The sequence below is a fragment of the Pieris brassicae genome, chromosome 3, assembly GCF_905147105.1.
Source record: "Pieris brassicae chromosome 3, ilPieBrab1.1, whole genome shotgun sequence".
Taxonomy (NCBI): domain Eukaryota; kingdom Metazoa; phylum Arthropoda; class Insecta; order Lepidoptera; family Pieridae; genus Pieris; species Pieris brassicae.
The window spans coordinates 5,891,486-5,911,525 of record NC_059667.1 but is presented as its reverse complement, the minus strand read 5'-3'; the positions used below and the strand labels follow the sequence as shown (position 1 = coordinate 5,911,525).

The 20,040-nt window shown below is 34.6% G+C and overlaps 1 protein-coding gene across 1 annotated transcript in view; it reads right to left on the bottom strand.

Moving 5' to 3' along the window:
• The window catches only part of LOC123707535, a 51,314-nt gene extending 32,185 nt beyond the window's left edge, over nucleotides 1-19,129 (bottom strand). The window contains exon 1 of the mRNA XM_045657649.1: nucleotides 18,980-19,129. The gene's annotated coding sequence lies outside the window, so the exon portion shown is untranslated. The remainder of the gene's footprint in view (nucleotides 1-18,979) is intronic.
• Between the last annotated feature and the right edge of the window lie 911 nt (nucleotides 19,130-20,040).

The window sequence follows — 20,040 nt, the reverse complement described above, 5'->3', positions numbered from 1 at the left end:
GGAAAAGCTAGCGGCTAAACAACCTAGGCTGGTCAATCGCTCCACGCTACTGCTACTTCACGACAACACTAGACCACACACTGCACAACAGACGGCTACCAAATTAGAAGAGCTTCAATTGGAATGTCTAAGACATCCTCCGTACTCCCTGGACCTTGCTCCAACAGATTACCATTTTTTTCGAAATTTGGACAACTTTTTGCAAGGGAAAAAATTTAACTCTGATGTGGCAGTCCAAATTGCCTTCACAGATTTTATTAATTCCCGTCCGACTGTTTTTTTAGGAAATTGATCAATGAACTACCTATGATATGGCCAAAGTGCATAGAAAACAATGGTTCATACTTTGATTAATTAAATATATTATATTTAAAAATATTCGACTTTTGTTTCTCCCTCACAAAACGCCAATTTCATATGTAGGTTAAATGATATATTTTTCGTATGCAGGACGGGTATTAATAAGGTTCAAGGTAGTATTAGCTATGGCCCCACAATTCACATTACCATCTATATCATTTAGTAGCAAAAAACCAAATGTGAGTAATCAAAAACATTATTCAACAAGCAATAAATCAAATCTTTCTTTTACAATTCGGTTCTTAATGGTTCTATGAAATTTATTTTTTGTTAAACGTGTCATTAGTAATGGCTTTACATTTTTGTGATCTATATTAATTTAATTATCACTGAGAAAAGTCACTAATCGCGTAGATAATATTCTACTTTAACGGTGTAAGGTATTATCTTGACGACAGCTTATTGCTAGAAATGTTGCGCAGGCGGAAAGACTTTCTAGGCATATCACTATCAATCTTATCTGATGTCGGGAACAAGCGCCACAGGACGCATACAGCTCCAGATAAATTCCTGTCAGATTGCAGACACCTAAAGTGTAGAATAATTAGAATTTATATTTAACTATGACTTTATTTAGAATTTTGTCAATGAAAAAATCTATAACTTAATTCTGATATAACGTAGTTGTTCGCGGCGGGTCGCGCGGGTTCTCCTACCCGGGGTACAAATTGGAACATTCATTTGTGCCGCGGGCGGGAGTTTGCGTGTACGTCAGAGAGGATATCTGTTCTCGTCGCCTCGGGTCGCTTGAAGGAAGGGACCTATCTAGCCTCTGGCTGCGCGTAGACTGCGATGACCATCCGCGATTCTACGCATGCCTGTATAGGTCCCATAGCGGAAATACCGAAACTGAGCGACTCATTGAGCACATCCAAATGGCTACAGATTCCCTGCTCGAAGGGGTTCCTACCGCTGAAATCGTGATACTTGGCGATTTTAACGCTCACCATGCCGATTGGCTCGGTTCGGAAACCACCGATCACGCCGGAAGATCCTTTCACGACTTTGCTTTAGCTTACGACCTGTCACAAATGGTCCCTGCGATTACGCGAATACCAGATGTGGATGGTCATAAACCCTCTTTGTTGGACCTTCTGCTGACCTCACATCCGGAGACCTATCAAGTCTCTGTTGACCCGCCATTGGGTTCATCGGATCATTGTGTGGTCCGGAGTACTGTGCCTACTACGCGCCCTCCTCGGCCCCGTTTTTCGGGTTGTCGTCGTATTTGGCACTATCGGTCAGCAGATTGGGATGGGATGCGGTCTTTCTTTGCGTCCTACCCTTGGGGGCCTATGTGCTTTTCGTCGGAAGCTCCAGATTCCGTCGCTGCCTCTGTCGCCGAAGTGGTTCTGCAGGGCATGGAACTTTTTATTCCATTCTCTGCGGTGCCGATCGGTAGCAGGTCACAGCCCTGGTTTAAGCGTTCTTGCAAGGCGGCATCGCGTCGAAAGCGAGAATGCTTTAATGCATGGGCGGAGGCGGCGATATCTCGTGATGCCAATACCAGCGAACATAAAAAAGCATATAACTCAGCCTCCAGGTCCTTCAAACGGGAAATCGCTAAGGCAAAGTCAGAGCACATCGCCAGATTTGGCGAGAGATTGGCCCAACTCCCTTCTGGGACTCGAGCCTTCTGGTCTCTCGCCAAAGCTGTACAAGGGAATTTTTGTCAGCCATCGATACCACCGCTGCACAGAGAGGATGACTCGCTCGCCCACACTGCGAAGGAGAAGGCCGACCTCTTGGGCTGTCTCTTTGCGTCCAACTCGACTTTGGATGACCGGGGGAGATCACCACCGGCGATTTCGCGGTGTGATAACTCAATGCCGGAAATCACATTCCAGCAACGTGCTGTTCGGAGAGCACTATCTTCCTTGGACATTCATAAGTCGAGCGGGCCGGATGGTATCCCTCCAATTGTGCTGCGTACATGTGCTCCTGAGTTGGCTCCGGTCCTGACGCGCCTTTTCCGGTACCTGTACTCGCTCGGCACTGTCCCGAAGTGCTGGAAGACCGCTTCGATACATCCGATCCCTAAAAAAGGCGATCGCACTGATCCATCCAACTATCGCCCAATCGCAATAACCTCCTTGTTCTCCAAAATAATGGAATCCATTATTAATGGCCAGCTCTTGAGTTATCTAGAGGGCCACCAGCTGATTAGCGATTATCAGTACGGCTTTCGTCGTGGTCGTTCAGCTGGCGACCTTCTAGTATACCTTACTCATAGATGGGCAGAGGCAATTGAGTCCAAGGGGGAGGCACTAGCGGTTAGTTTGGACATAGCGAAAGCCTTCGATCGGGTGTGGCACAAAGCACTGCTCTCGAAGCTACCAGCCTACGGGCTTCCTGAGAAATTATGCGACTGGATCTCCAGCTTTCTAGCCGATCGGAGCATCAAGGTCGTCGTCGACGGAGCATGTTCCGACCTTAAACCCGTGAATGCTGGGGTCCCACAAGGCTGTGTTCTGTCCCCGACCCTGTTTCTTCTGCATATCAATGACATGTTGCAACTTAGCAACATTCATTGCTATGCGGACGACAGCACTGGGGATACTCTTTACACTGGCCGGGCAGGTATTTCTCGGGCAGTTGTCGATGAGTACCGGAACAAACTTGTGTCTGAAGTCGAAACTCTTTTACGTGGAGTCTCGGACTGGGGTAGACTAAACCTAGTCCAATTTAACCCCAAGAAGACACAAGTTTGCGCGTTTTCCGCGAAAAAAATACCCTTTGTCGCTACTCCTCTTTTCGAAAACACTCTTCTTGAAGCCACAGCCAGCATCGGAATACTTGGCGTTGACATATCGAACGACGTTCAGTTTCGCGGTCATTTGGAGGGAAAGGCTAAATTAGCCTCCAAAAAGCTTGGTGTGCTCAGCAAGGCGAGACGGTACTTCACTCCGGGCCACCGCCTGCAACTCTATAAAGCGCAAATACGGCCCCACATGGAATACTGTTCTCACCTCTGGGCGGGGGCTCCCCAGTACCAGCTCCTTCCACTTGACCGTATCCAACGAAGAGCGGTTCGAATCGTCGATGACCAATCCCTCTCCGAGCGGCTCGATCCTTTGGCGTTGCGTAGAGATGTGGGGTCACTCTGCATCTTCTACCGCATTTACCATGGAGAGTGTTCAGAGGAGTTGTTCGGATTAATACCTGCAGCTGAGTTTCAGCATCGGACGTCGAGGCAAAATACAAAATTCCACCCGTATCACCTCGACGTCCGACGTTCCACGACTGAGCGTTTCTCAAGGCAATTTTTGCCGCGCACCACCGCTATGTGGAACCAGCTGCCCACTGAAGTATTTCCGAACCAATTCGACTTAGGGTCCTTCAAGAAAAGAGCGTACAAATTCTTAAAAGGCCGGCAACGCACTCGCGAGCCCTCTGGCATTGAGAGTGTCCATGGGCGGCGGTATCACTTAACATCAGGTGAGCCTCCTGCCCGTTTGCCCCCTATTTTATATAAAAAAAAAAAAAAAAAAAAAATTAAATTCATATGTTTTATATATACAGTAATATACACAATACAAGGTTTACGAGTTTATTTTACCTTTATTATCCAATACATGTTAGAAGCGTTAAAATTGTTTACTTCTCTTTTACCTGTAGAACACACAGCTAAGCTAAGATATACGTGAAATATAACTTATATTAGTAAATAAGGTATCGTTAGAGCGCTTGGCGTGTTTTGAAAAAGGAACACAAAATTAAGCATTGGCTATTGGATTCCCCTTTATCTTCAGCTGATCGTGGTGCAAGTTGTGTCCATGACCGCAGCGGGCGCAATGACCTTGCTATTGCACATTCCTCTTCCCGCCACCCGCGATTCCTTATCTAGGATATACAATAAAGGAGTATAACGAATAATATGGCATTGTATAAATGAGTCTACGTCATTTGAATAAGGGTGTGGAGATAAAATATGCTTTATAAAATTACTCACTAAATGTAGATAGAAAAAAATAGAAATAATGAAACGTTGTTGAAAAAGAGAAATATTCCGTTATATATGTAACTATTCTGATATTAATATCAGAATATTTACAGGTTACAAATTTTAATTACAACAATATCCCGATTAACTGCTTTTATTTCAAAACACAATAAACAACAAAATGGTAAAAATTTACGTAAAAAAAGCAATTAAAATAATGTAGACCATATTCATATGCTTATAACAAAACATTAACAATCTAACAGAAACATTATAGTTGTAATAAAAAAAACTACTTACATGTTATACGTTCGCGGAGGAAATTGCGGTTTTGATACAATAAATATATAAAGCTTTGAACAATTTCCTCACATGACAAATACCATTTCAATATTTGTCGTATATACTAAAGTACATAGATACAGGAAAGTAGGTTATCAACCTCTTTGAGCGCAATGTGAATAAAGCTGTGCATACAAAGAAAATTCACAAGGCATTCCGTATCTTAGCCCATACAGTTTCTAAGCTCTATAGACCTATATCTGTATAATGTCTAGTGATTCTGAATACAAACTGGCAATTAAAATAGGTTAGAATTCCTGAATATTCTAAGGCTATTTAGAAATAGAACCTAGTGATGTTTGGAGAAATATCACTTCCGTACTACGGGTGTCACAATTTTTGTTGAAACTCAGTAGGTAATATAATACTTAGGGATTGCAATTTAAATTAAAAGTAAGTCACAACCAAACTGAATAGATAAATTTCCAAAGATAATCACAAATATATACTTGTTATAATTATTATATATTCTAAATCTAAAATTATATTAAAGGCCCATAGGATGAATGTATCGCATTTATAAGTCGTGAAATTCTTTTTATTCGTCTGGGTTAATATAACGGTGCGTAGTTCAAATTCTCATCCAACGAGAATGGATAAAAGCACGTAAAAACGTTCGGAATTGGTATTATGCCCACACTGTGCGCCATGCGTAACACAAATACATAACTGTCATATCCATATAAGGTTATTTACTGTTTGATCGACTTAATATTTACATACATTAAGGCTTTTAACGCTAATTTTAAAAAATAATTCAACTTACTCGTCGTAAATTATATAAAGAAGTTTCAATAGAAAACTATAATAAATTATAAAGTTTGGTCCCTATGGCAGTGTTCCTTTTATGCTGGCAGCATTTCCTCGCTGCATTGTGATACTTGTTCGTTAAGCAACGAAAGCACCAGCTCTGGGGTTACGGGTACCATCCATACACTAGGATATAGATCCCCAGTTTAATTATAATTACTTTCATCATATAATACGTTATGAGACGAACCCCATTTAGTAACTATTACTTGTATATATTAGTGTTTATTTTCTCGATGTATTCGTCAAAAAAAGTTTTCAGATATTTGATTTTTTATTAAACCATCACATTACATCACACGTTTTTTTGGGGATAATCCAATATTTAAAATATGTACGTTTTAAAATACCGATAGTATTTTTAAATAATAAAGATCAATGCTCTAATAAATGCACACGCATTCATCGTTCTTTTATTATACTCGTATATTATTTATTTCGAAACAAAAACATTTCTTGTTGATTCAATTTTTTAAGGTTAGCTTTTAGTTGCGAAATAAAAGTATATTATGAAATATTAGATTTATTTGAATTAATGAGTTACAAGTGCTCCATTTTACGGCTATTTTAGTATTTGAATGTGTGTTGTACAAGAGTTATTTTAAGGATATATGATGCCAAGTAAAAAGAGTCAGTTTGTTTTACGTTTTTCTATATTATAGGTTACATTATGCCAGAACTATAACCTATTACATTAATTTTCTTTTAGTATGCACATGTCGTATTAATTACACGTCAATTATGGATCTTAAGAGCTTGAATAGCACCGTGGCTTAATATTAGGCTACTAAATTACGGGACTTCAAATACAAAGAAATTAAGAATCTGGGATATTCTATTGTATTTTATTATTGAGTTAAAAACTTTTTTCCACTGCCAGATTTCTAACGTCAATCTCTCCACAAATATAGCTGTAGCTTTATTTAATAGGAAATATATTTTTTGGCCTATAAAATGCTTCTTTGAAATCAATTGCATGAGAAAATCGACTTACGGTTTCAAAGAACGTTGACACCGCTATCGTGACTTGAACAATACTAAAAGTATCTCACCTTTTTGCACGTTTAGAAAACTTCTTGATATCAATTGTCAGCTCTTTATGAAGTCTAATTAACACTTGGTATACCGTACGTTTTATATTGGAAACTAATAATTCCAAGGATCGCCTTAACAATATAACAATGACAAAAAATGTAGTTAATTTATTGATGCATGGCCACTTAATAAATTTGGCTTTTGTGTCGTTACAAATGCTATAAAAAACTACACTTTTTAAAACAACACTTAAGTTCTTTCATGAAATAATAATATATTATATTCATATATATTGCAAAGCGTCACTGATGTGACTTTTGCTTAGTGTCTACTTAGTGTTTACATGAGAAACTTTTAATTCTAAGTTTCTAAGCTCGAAGAATCAAGCAGGACCGGTAATAATAGTACACTTTATATCTAAGAAATACTTCGTATTTATAACGTAAAAAAAGTATTAAATGAAACCGTTATTTGTTATACATTTCTTTAAATAAAGTTTAAAATAATTATATTGTTATTTATTATCCCTTGCTTATTCTGTTAATTATAGGTTGAGTTACTATTTAGGATTACCAGAAAAAATATTCACAATGCATAGTTATGCAATGCAGTTCAGAACAGGTAGTCAATTGTCAAGTATTATATGACATACCACAACATACCATCACATAACCCGATCTTATCATGTCCGAGTGTGTGAACTCAAAGATGAATTGATATAAACCTGTTTCATTACGTCAATTATGCTATTCTAGACTAGTTTTAGTGAACGTATTTTATTTTTATTACAACCGGAAGATTCATTAACCACATTGATTAACTTTTGTCTTGATAAGCCGATATATGTTGAGAATATCGATACATAAAATTCATCTTTGTATATATCATCACTTATTATACAATGAAGAATACGAAAAAAACAATTAGTAACTTAAAAGAGTAAATTATAAAATATACTACGAAGGTTTACCGAACTAAACACATAATTAAATTTTAAACGTAACAATATACAGTGCTGCTTCTGTATTTGTTGTGTAGTATTCGAATAGTTTACTCGTTAACGCTGTTTGGACGAATAGCATAAAACTACAGAACTAAGTATAAATATCAGTTTCAAAGTATATGTAAATATTGGTAACATATTGTTGAAGCTGAAATATCTTTTAAAATGCGTAAAAAATACACACAGTGCGCTAATTAAAGCAGTTATACAGTAAATTCTCATTTAACATGTAACATCTACATTTCCATTGAATTTTATCGTGGAAAATCGCATCTCGTCCGTTAATAGATTACCATCATGGGAATGATGCCACTACTGTGCATAATCATTGCGTGTAATTATGAAAAGTACAGCTCATGTACGTAATTTCAACGAGTCTTAAACATTATGTGATGGGCATTTAAATTCCTCTTCATTTATGCTATTTATATTACTTAATTCATGCTAGCAGATATTTATGCCAAGCGGTGGTTTTAATGTGCTGAATGTCACTGATTTCTAACGCAGTTAAGTTAAATAGATTATGTCCGCGATCTCTGCGTACTATTAGAATACAACACATTCCGTGCTATAATTCTTGATATAAAGCCTTTCATTATGCTTAAAAACTTAAGAAATAAAACTAGTGTAAACTTAATATCGTGTCCTCAGTAAAAAGGATGTGGAAAGTGGACGATTAGCAAACAAGAATATTTAGTAAACTAGAAGATTCAATACTTATTACTATTCTTATTCACATATGTTTAAGCGAGATTCATCTTTTTTTGGACCTTCCGTGGCAGCCTGCGCTCCAGTGTCGAGAACCTACTGGTTTACTGACCTCTAACACATAAGAAGAGTCGTTATTTAGGTATATAAATTGCATTCATGCGTAAGCGACTCACTTTACACTTAGGTTAAGATATACCTATATAGCTTAAAAATATAAAGTGGAAACATTTGTATTTAGGAAGTTGGCAATCTCTGAAATTTATTTAAACATTTTATCCTTAATCGGACAACGACTATTATGCTATAAAATGAGTCAACGTTCTATAGACGAAAAAATCTGCTATAAAACTTTCTCGCATATGAGGTTTATCTAGATGTCCTTATTTTAAAATCTCGATGACCTACTTAATTTTGTCGGCTTATAACATCGAATGCTGACACTTCTAAAGGACCGTTAGATTCTTTTGGCAAAGTAACAAATGAAATCTCTTTAAATGTTTTATACGCTGTAATTGCAAATAAGTGGACACAATGACCGAACTATTTAATTATTAACGGGCTTTAGGTTTTTAGAATTCTTTTAAGTTCTTTAGAGAAAGAAAGAAATCTATCCGTACAACGGAGATCGATTAAAACATCGCTGAGTCGATAGGAATTTTATGTCTCCTAACTATATTTAATACTAGATATATTTAATTTAATAATTGAACTGAAAATGTTACACACAGTCCCATACCTTTTTAGTAGAGGACATGTAATAAAATTACTTGAGAGACTATTATGTTGCATAGCATGAGCGCGTTGATGTCTTTAATACGAAATACTGTCCTGAAGTAAGAGTCTGTAAGAGCACATATTTCGCTATAATGTGCTTTTAGTAATTAATATCTTTATAACTTAATGGTCTATTGGTAATTATGGTAGTTTGAAAAAATAAATCTATTGCGGTTCGATATTATATGTTACAACATTTATATATTTCGCTCATGTTTTATATGCTATTGATTTCTGTATATTTTATCGACGGAAAGTAGCTTTACTGTAAACTTTCTTAGTTAAAGAGGGTAATGTCCGTCAGTGCTCGTGAAACAATCGCATAGCGTCGTGATGACTTGACAAGCCTTTTTTGCTGGTGGTCATAATCCGAGATGAATGTTGAACAATTTCACAGCCTCAGCTGAGAAATACGTGAATAGAGGTGCACTTTAGCTATTTTCTCGTTGGGAAATGCTACTGTTACTAATTTGTTTTTTATGTAACTGTGCATTGTCACTTAATTCGTAGATATTTTTTAATTAAGTGTCACAAAGCATTGGTTCGTGAGGAATTAAATTCGAAATGAATTTGATGGTATTAGTCCCGATGCCTGCAATAATATATACCTACATAAAACCACGTGCTAAAGAACCTCGAAGTTTAGGGTGATTTGGCAGAGATTTAGATTGAGGAAGTCAAAAAATCTCGCTCTAATGTTACTCTTAAACTTTTTTGTCAAACTTTTAGAGCATTCAATCTCATTTTTATTTACGCCGACCGTATATAAACAGATCCACTCCCATAGTTTATAATATGTACTTAAATTAATAGATTACTATAGTGCACATATATATTTAAATCTTCAACTGTCAACTAAAAACAAAAAGTAACTATGTATATAATTTATAATTTTCCTAAGTAAATCATATATGTCCGATATGAATCTGTGTGCTCAAAAACTGTTAAACCGTTTTAGATGAAACTTATACTGTTTCTAAGTTGGTATATACAATTAAAATCACTAAAACATATCGATGAGACTTTTAGATCCAGAGAAATTTGTACACAAACAGACAATTAAGAAATTTAGCACTTTAGCAATGAGCTTCAAAGCCTAAAATAATATACAATTGTTTTCTAAATCCAACAATACCACATACAATCTAAAAATATGTCAAACTTGGAACTGCCTTTTAATAAGAATAGAAAGTACATAGAAATAAGAGTTAAAACTATCTTAATATAGATAAAAACAACTTAAGTTATGAACTGATAACTATACGATAATAGTTATAAATTCTGGCATTCACAATATGATCAATATTTATAATATACTCTTGTCTCTATAACAAGAACCCCATCCCTAGTGCAAAGGGTCATTGACTGCTGCGCACGACGCCGCAATTATTATGTAACTACTATCTATCGCGAGATATTGCAGTCTCTTGGTACTCTTATTCTTAATTGAAGTTTAAACCGAGCATTCCGGAATTTATTTCTAAAGCTAAGATAAATGAACGCAACGGGATTTTTGAAATAAACTTCCGAATGCGGGCCGTTTTAGTTGAAGCTGAGAAGTTGATCGGAATTTAAAAAAATCATTTGTCAAAAATAATCATGGGATTTAAAGAAAAAAACATTTACCACTATTTATCGTAATATTTTTTTTTTAATTTGATCCAAATAGCCCCGAATCTTAAATGGCTCTGCAGCTATATCTGAATAAGTACAATTTTAAATAGGTAAATTATTCGTCTTATTTGAATTTGTACTTGTATTGCAAAAGAAAATATTAAGTACATTTAAATGTAATATATTTTAAAAAAATGTTTACGAAGTATACAATAAAAGCTCCATTTATAGTCCCAACTAATACACTCTTTAAACATTAACGTTAGCTTGTTTGTTATGCTTTTATGCTAACATCGCTCCGGTTTTGTTGACTTACAATATCCAGGATACAAGCAAAAAACCATCACTTTATTCGGATCTTATTTTTGTATAAGCACTATTTATTTATAAATAATATCTATCAATTTGCAGATTTCCGCTTTGTTTCTTTAATTCTATTTGACTGAATATGACCACGGTCCACTACACAGATGAAAGATAAAAAATATGCGGTCACTTCTGCCACAAGGCGGGTTTCGAATTACAAGGAACAAACGCGCAGTTATGCTATCTGGATAAAAACGTCTAATAAACAAGTGGACCGTGTCTGTAGAAAGGATTAAAACAAATTTTAACGCCAATGCAATGTTTTAATAACATGTTTTAAGCTAAACCGAAGTATTGTAAGAATTGCTTTTTCTCATTATTTTTAAGTTTCAATATGAACCAACTTCAAGAACATATACCTTTTTCATTATCTCATATTTGTAGCCGTTACTCACAAAATTAATTAAAAAAAACTGATATTGACCATAAAGACTATAAAGCAGATGGTGTATGGATTTAAAATTAGACTAAAAACATTGTCAATCATGTAATACATATTAGGTCCTTACATATGAAATTGGCGTTTTGTATGGGAGGAACAAAAAGTCGAATATTTTTAAATATAATATATTTAATTAATCAAAGTATGATCCATTGTTTTCTATGCACTTTTACCATCTCATAGTTAGTTAATTGATCCCTTTACTAAAAAAACAGTCGGACGGGAATCAATAAAATCTGTGAAGGCGATTCGGACTGCCCCATCAGAGTTAAATTTTTTCCCTTGCAAGAAGTTGTCCAAATTTCGAAAAAAATGGTAATCTGTTGTAGCAACGTCCAGGGAGTACGGAGGATGTCTTAGACATTCCAATTGAAGCTTTTCTAATTTGGTAGCCGTCTGTTATGCAGTGTGTGGTATAGCGTTGTAGCAGCGCGTTGGGGCAGGATTTGGCTGGCTGGCCAGGATCCAACCATTGCGTTGAGCGCTTCCGATTATCGTAAAGAATCCATTTTTCATCACAGGTAATGATTCGGTTTAAAATACCTTCATTATTGTGCCGGTTCAGTAATGTAACGCAGCAGTCGACGCGCGTTTGCCGGTTTGCTTCAGTCAATTCGTGAAACCTTTCAAGCTTTTTAATCTTTCCAATTTGCTTCAAGTGAATTAAAACAGTTTTATCACTAACACCGCAGCCTGCAGCTAACTCGGACGTGGTTTGCGATGGATCCGCTTCCACAATAGCCTTCAATACTTCATTATCAACTTGGGTCTCAGGCCGTCCACGGGGCTTGTTCTGCAGGTCGAAATTTCCAGAACGAAAACGTTGGAACCAAAAATGAACTGTGTTTTCTTTTGCAACATGACCGCCATACACATCATTCACCCTTCGAGTCGTTTCCGCAGCACTAGTGCCACGGCGGAACTCGTACTTGTAAATAATGCGATACTTTAAGTTTTCCATTTTGTAAAATGAGTGACGCAAACAGAAAAAAACAGAAGAAAAAAACAAATGAATGACGGTCATCAAAGCACAAATACATGAGTAAATAGCTGTATAAATTTGAATTTGAAATTCATAAACAAAGAGGAGAACATCGTGATTAAAGTGGCCAGTACGAAATACGCCAATTTCAATTCCTTACCATGACGTTACGACGAAGAGCTGACATTGTACTTAAAATGGTTAGGTATAATACAATCCGGCCTTTTTTGGAAGAGATAAGTAGGTAAGCTTTCTGTGAATTCGTTTTTATCAAAATTTTCATTTTATTTCCACAAAATTCAAACCAGTGCATGACCAATTGAGATATAGAGACCTCAATATATAGTTAAGGAAATACCGCCTCTTTAATCTCGAGCTTGTTCAATTATGTAACACGTGTAATCTAAAAGAATCTACGACAGCCACTCATCGATTATACGCCATGTCGAAAGAATTTTACACGTGGATAAACATTAGTGAATATAATTTGACTACTGTAATAGTCTATGTGTGGCATAATAGTGTCATACAAATTATAAAAAGGTACACGGAAAAGACATTGAGTTTAGGACCGCATAATTTAAAACTTTATGGTAAATAATACAGTTTTGTCAGTCTCATCTTCAAGCACGTTCCGTAGTCTAATAGATTATCAGCGATTAACTCTATTAAAAATTAACTAAAATTTTGTAACATACAAAGGGCGTTGTTTGCACTTGAAAAACTTTCTTACTGCTATATATTTTTTTTTAAATCGTATAGATCTGTATAAATGTAACAAAATTTGACCAAAGACTCATCTAAAAAGTTCTGTCCTAATATCTAGTCCAATCTTAGGCTCTTGTGCTCTAACAGAGCTCTCTTTGAAAATATTTTTCTATCACTGAAATCTTATCTCATATAATATTTCGCAATAAATGTCTTTGGTTTGTCTTGTTTAGTTAAATATGATTTGTAGAGTATTTAGAGTTTAATAAATTATTATTTGTCTGAGATTTATCTAAAATATTAAAGTAGGAACATCTATTGAATTTAAACTTTCTATCAACATTGATACAAAAGATATTGAAATTTAACTAAAGTAACTTTCTCAGCTTCAGGAGAGCGTAGCGGTCATGTTGAATCTAGACTAAAGTGTAGTCCATATACATTCGCTGGGGGCACCGCCAACACCATTCCCAACACTCGCTACGCGTCACTGCATATATCGTTCCATCACACTTCCTGAAGATCTACGATCTCAAATCACAAGTTCACAACTTGTATATTATTATTATTGTATATATGTTGATCTAATTTTGACGCGAGAACTTTTTAAGCTACCCCATGCCTAAGGTTAGTCGTTAGTCGTGTTAGCCGATCCATGTATGGTAGTAACTCGTGATAAATATAAATCAGCAATTTTTTTTAAGTCAAAGAAACTGTAGAAATAACAAATTATTTACAACAAAAATATTAATAAACGTGGAAATCGAATTTCGCGAATTCAATAAAAGTATTAAATATTTTTTTATTCTCGCAATACTTAACTTGTCAGTATTAATATCCCTAAACAAATACTATTATTATAAGAAATTTGCTATAAATTCAAACTTGTATTAACCAGTATTCTCAAAATTATTCGAAGAAAATAAAAATATGTGACAACAAAATCAAATGCAGCACAAAAAACCTTAAACCAGATAGAAGAGAAAAGGTTAAGAAAAGTTCACAGAAAAAGCATCCAAATTGTTCCCTTTTTATTCTGATTTTATCAAAAAGTAGTAAACTGGATTATCTTTAACAAAAACCATTTATTCAACAGTTTCTAAAGCCTCAAGAGTCAAGACATTGTACGTGGCGGTAATGCGGCATGCACCGTGCGCGTAGGCCATACTTTCCCCCGACCCAGTGCCCTCTCTACCGACCTACAATCTTACAATTCCGTAATGTCTCAGATTTTATTTGTAATATACTTACACGTACTGTTTACAGTTACATCTAATAATCTCAATGATTGTCCAGTGCGATGGTAATTGATACCGGCCAGCGTGTCTAACAGAAAACGTGATGTTATGTCTGATAACTTAAATTATGGATATACGGATATCTTCACGAATATATAAGTATGGTAACATTCGGTGGGTCAATGGCCTTTAAATTTTTATAATAGTTAAACTAAATACATACACCAATAAGATAAACCCAAATGTCAAAATAAATTTATGGTTAAAACACATTTTAAGCAAAAAGAATTTCTCACCAATACCGTCCAAACAAAGTCGATGAACTTTTGAAAACCTGATTTGGAATAATGTTTTTAATTTTCTAATCCCTAAAAGAGTAATGGCTCTTAACATAAGATTTTTTCAAAGACTTGTATTTTAATAAAGATACGTATTAAATACTATGGGATTAAAATGCATATTTTGTTTTTGTACTTTTAATTATAGATATAATTCATCTAACACTAATTGAGTGAATTTCCTCGATTTGGATGAATTATTTTGTCTAGATCTAGATCATATATAAATTAGTGTAGCCTATTCAAACTATTGTTGAGAGTATGTTATTACAACGAAAATTTATTTAAAAATAATCATATGAGAGTCTTACATATTTTGTTATTTTCACACATATAGGGAACTTTAACTTATTTAAGCTGAGAGAGCCGAGCAGAGTAATGTGCATTAGTTAAAACCATAAAATAATGGTATGAAAGTCTATTGTTTATGTAAAGAATTTCATTATTCCTTATCATAAGAATTTTAGTTTACAGCAATATCAAAGGAATCCCCGCTCAATTATTTTCAAATCGATCTTCAAACACCAACGCGGCTTCTCGCTGGCAGCAGAATTAATAATGAAGTTAAGTACACTGAACTACACTTATTTTCCTATTTATAATTACAGTAAGCTTCCTCAATCACATTTCAAAAACTAGATAAAGTTAATATTTTCAAAGGAAATAGAGATTTAAAATCATGCAGAATAAAGAAAATGTCTCGGCACCTCGCGTGATATTAATTGGATTCAACGAGCGAATCATTCAATTACTGAGATACATTTAAAATGATTATCTGAAAGTACTTTTTCGTTTTACGGTCTGTTTTATGGTTATTTAAGATTATGCAAAGTGTTAGATATTAGCTAAATTGAATCATTCATTTACTTGTCATAATAATTTAATTTCTTTAATTTACATGAAACCAAGTTCTTTGAAGCCTTCTTTTTTATACAAAGACTTCTTTTTTATACCAAATATAGATAGGTAGGCAGAAATTGATTACCTCCTGCAGCGTACTTTACACCCATTCTTATTTAATAAAATGAAATAGATAAGATCATTGGACTATAATTAACTACAACCTGTTTTCTTTGAAAGAAGCTAGCTGTAGCTAAAGTCCTTAATATGTATATTACTTGCATATATTTTATAACAACAATTGATCGCATTTATTTATTGATACATTAAAATTATTTAAGAGTCTTACAAGATTTTAAATGAAACTCACTATCTGGATATTATCCAGTTCCTATCAACATACTATGATTCCGATAGAAACTATATGGATTTAGTCAGACAAAAATTTACTTTTCATAAGGTAATCATGAAAATTCAGCGCTCACAAAGGAAAGTTACAACTATATTTCTTAGTACTGCCAAAAATGTAAATTTCCTTTTATATTTTAACTTAAAGCAAAATTTTAACGGTTACAACTGACAAAAACTCCACTTTCACTTGTAGTTCACGTTAATATTTGTAGAGACACATCTAGAATGAGGATTCATTGCTGAAGTCATCATTAATATTTTGCAAGAACACTTTTAAACTTGACCGATAAAACTCAGTATTTTTATGACGCCATGAAGAATTATCAAATGTTAATTCATAGAGTGGACGTTTATTGATATGTGGAGTAGTTTTATTATCTAAAACGGATAAGGCCTATAATTGCTAAACCAGGTAGACTATTCTGAAGGGTGTCATTTCTATTTGCTGAAACAGCTTAGTTCTGAAGTATATAACATGTATTGCAATTCTATATTAATGTCTCTAAAATGGACACCTAGTTTTCCTTAAATTGTTGTAGTTTTTAGTAAAACAATCTACTTCAAATAAAAATTTAATAATATTTATTATATATCTGAGTAGGATTATCAGAACTAAGATCTGTTCTTAAATCTATTAGCAATAGCAAATTTCACATACATGTGTCTAATGAATTCAAAATCATAGTGAACGTGTAACGTCCGATCGCGTCTTCACACTGACCTACATAACTTATGAATAAACGTGAAAGTGTACGACTACGTCGACCCAACAGCCTCAAAGGATTTACTTTTCAATGTATAACCTGCTACCGAATCATAGCTAAATATTTTTTATATATCTGAACTTCCTTTACAATAATATAAATATCGGTTTTAATTCAATAAATGTATTATGAACACAAAGAATTTCTTTTAAGTTCAATGACGGTTACAGCTTCATTTCTATTTCACTACTGAAAAGACGCAGCGAATTTTGAACGTGATTATCATCAATGCTATTCAAGATATTATCATGAATGAGTATAGACTTTAGACATAATTGTGTTCATAATAGCACTTGTATGTAGGGCAATGAATGATTCGGGTGTAACGTCCACGGTCAAGGCCACGCACAAAAAATCAGCAGGTTATGCGCCCACACAGTATAATGCTTTGTATATTTTTTGCATATATGAGACTATTGATGTAACTATCAAAGATAATATCTGATTGATGTGCCGTATTATGTGGATAAGTAGACAGATAACTGAACAAGCTTTAATATAAAGCAAAGAAATGTTACGTAATAAATTGTAATTCATGAAGATTTGTTTGAAAACTAGTCTGTAATTTTAATATCCGCTATATTGTTTTATAATTATAATGAATAATACCTTTTAATAAACGTAATAGTATCGGTGTTTATTTTATACGTAAAAAGTCCAGAATGTAATTAAAATTTTTAATAACAAGTATCCTGGGCGAGCGCTCCAAACAAGTTTCAAACCAGAATTAGACTCGTCTTTAGGCATCTTAAACTCCAATTACTATTTTGATTTTTTTTTATGTCCATTACCTTAAGTAGTACTTTAACGACATAATTATTAGTTTATCTCGATTTGCAGGAATATACTAAGTTTTTAAAGCAGTAGTTTGTAGTATCTATTAATTATTAAAAAACATATTAGCCATGTCGTATTGAAGTTGTATATGTTATCTTTTCTCAATCCAATCAAGAAACTCGAACATTGTGATTGTAGAACGTACATAGAGGAGGAATGGTGACTGAAAATACATCATCACACACAATCTCATTGACGCTACTGTTTGATGTGTGAAAAGCATCGTTATAATATGAAAATATCAAAAGGGATCACCGATAATTCCCCTTTTTAAATATATATCAAAAATGTGGAAAGCTATCTGTGTATTAAAAAGGGTAACGAACTTTGTAAAGTATATAGGAAAGCACAAAAACATAACTATACAAACAATCAAGATGAATTTTACTCTTATTAATTATAGATTACTCCCGAAGCTATTTTAAACTGATAACTCACTTCAAACCACGGCCATTAATCAAAAGGCAATGTATGGTGATTATGTTTACTGGAATAAAGATATTGACAGACTAATTCTAAGAAACCTATATAGGTAATTGTGGTTCGTACTTTCCCTGTGTAAAGTAATTTCAGTAAATTTTCTATGATTACTTGAAACAAAAAAGCACTAATCATCAATCGGAGCGGAATAACTCACACGAGTAATGGGGTAAGGGACGGAGATGTAATTCGCTAGTAATGACCGTAATCATTTTACCATCTTCCATGGCGTTTACGCTTCGGTCTTAAGACACGGTCAATCGTGCGAATGGTTGCAGCGTTGCACTTTAGGCCCTACAATTGTCTGCAATTACGAGCCCACAGCAGGTTAAATCTAATTATTTCCGTAACTTCCGTCACGTTGTTATAAGGTAAGTGAAAATGTACTTCATATTCTTATATTTTTTTAGATAATTCAGCTGATACCCTCGGTCTTCCAAAGCAAGTTAGAAGACCTGACCTGGCCTACCAGATAAGAATCTGGTAGTGGTTATGGAAACACGGGATAAAATTCTGAAGAACAAATATATATTTGAATAAAAGTAAACTCTGAGCAATTAAATGAAAAGCACTCGCATAAAAAATGTTTAATAACACAAATGTAATTAAGTTAATAGACATTCAATGTTTATTAACGTCTACTTAATAAAGTTTTTGCGACAGAGCCTTGTTAAGCAAAAAGTAGACTAATCACTATTGCTTCCTATGGGTTACGTATGTTGTAACTAGTTTTCTTTACTTTTCCTAGATCAACTTCTAGAATTGGAGATATATAGGAAACGTGGCTTATTATTGTTAATTCTACGTTTAATTTTAGATACGCAATAAACCTATTGTATTTAGATGTAAAAAACGAGTTAAATCTTTACGAAAATAATAATGATTCTGTGTTTTAAATGAGGTCATTTTTATAATGTTATAGTAATATTACCCCATAATTAATTTCTATTTCTCTATTGTATAATTATAAGTTTGTCATACCTGTAATCGCAGCACCAAAATATAGATTGCGGAGTGTCAAATTTGACGTCACTGAACAGTGTTCCAGGATACCTAAGCACTAGACCCGAACCGAAAACAGGTACTTAATTCGGCACTAAGAGACGGGCGCGCAGACACGGGGCACGCCAAAGCGTCTCAAACGGAATGAAATGGTGAAGAAGACGCCACCGTCTTATATAGACGTGACCGTAACCTGACGCCGAATAACGGACTCCTATGCTTGCGGACGGCGCTTGAGCCACGGAAATAACGTCCCTAATGCGCAGACGCAACGCTTTTCCAACCCTTTTCATGGCGAACAAGCAACGAAATAATCTTCTAATTCATACAACTTTGGCTATGCATATATAGAAAAAGCAATTCGCAAAAGATAATGTTAAGCCAATACTGGTTCAACAGCTTAAACGTAAACTGACCTTTAGTCGCCATGGTTTAGAAGTTAACGGAAATGAGAAAATACACGGAAGCCCCCTGGGCAAGCTTAAAAATATCTCAATACTCTAATAATATAAGCACTGAAATGTGTCTGCTCCATGAACTAACTATAGGACTTCATAGAATATTTTTATAAAATGAGTAAAACATTTTATATGGATCAAACTATAGGCTTCTTTCTCCATTTCTTAGTTGTTTTCTAAATACTTCTCTAACATTATCAGTAGACATATTATATTGATATTATTATATAAGATTGCAGATTCTTTTGGGTTCCTCTGGGTGACTCCGCGAAACAAGACAAGAAACCTTAATACGAGACTTAGGGCTAGTTGCGTCCCACGTGTGTCAGTAGAAGTCATAGTTCGCGCTAAGTCTAAAAATATAATAATGTATGTTTTTACGGCTCCCGTGGCACACGGTATATAATCCATGGATTTTCTCCAAGTAACATTTATTTTTTTAGGTAGGGGTAGAATGCTGATCAATAAATGGCTTCAAGAAATATTACTTTACCGACACAGAAAGTGTATCTATGTTACCTAGGGGTTTACGCAACTTGATCTAGTCAACGAATTGGTTTATAGATTAATACCATATTATTG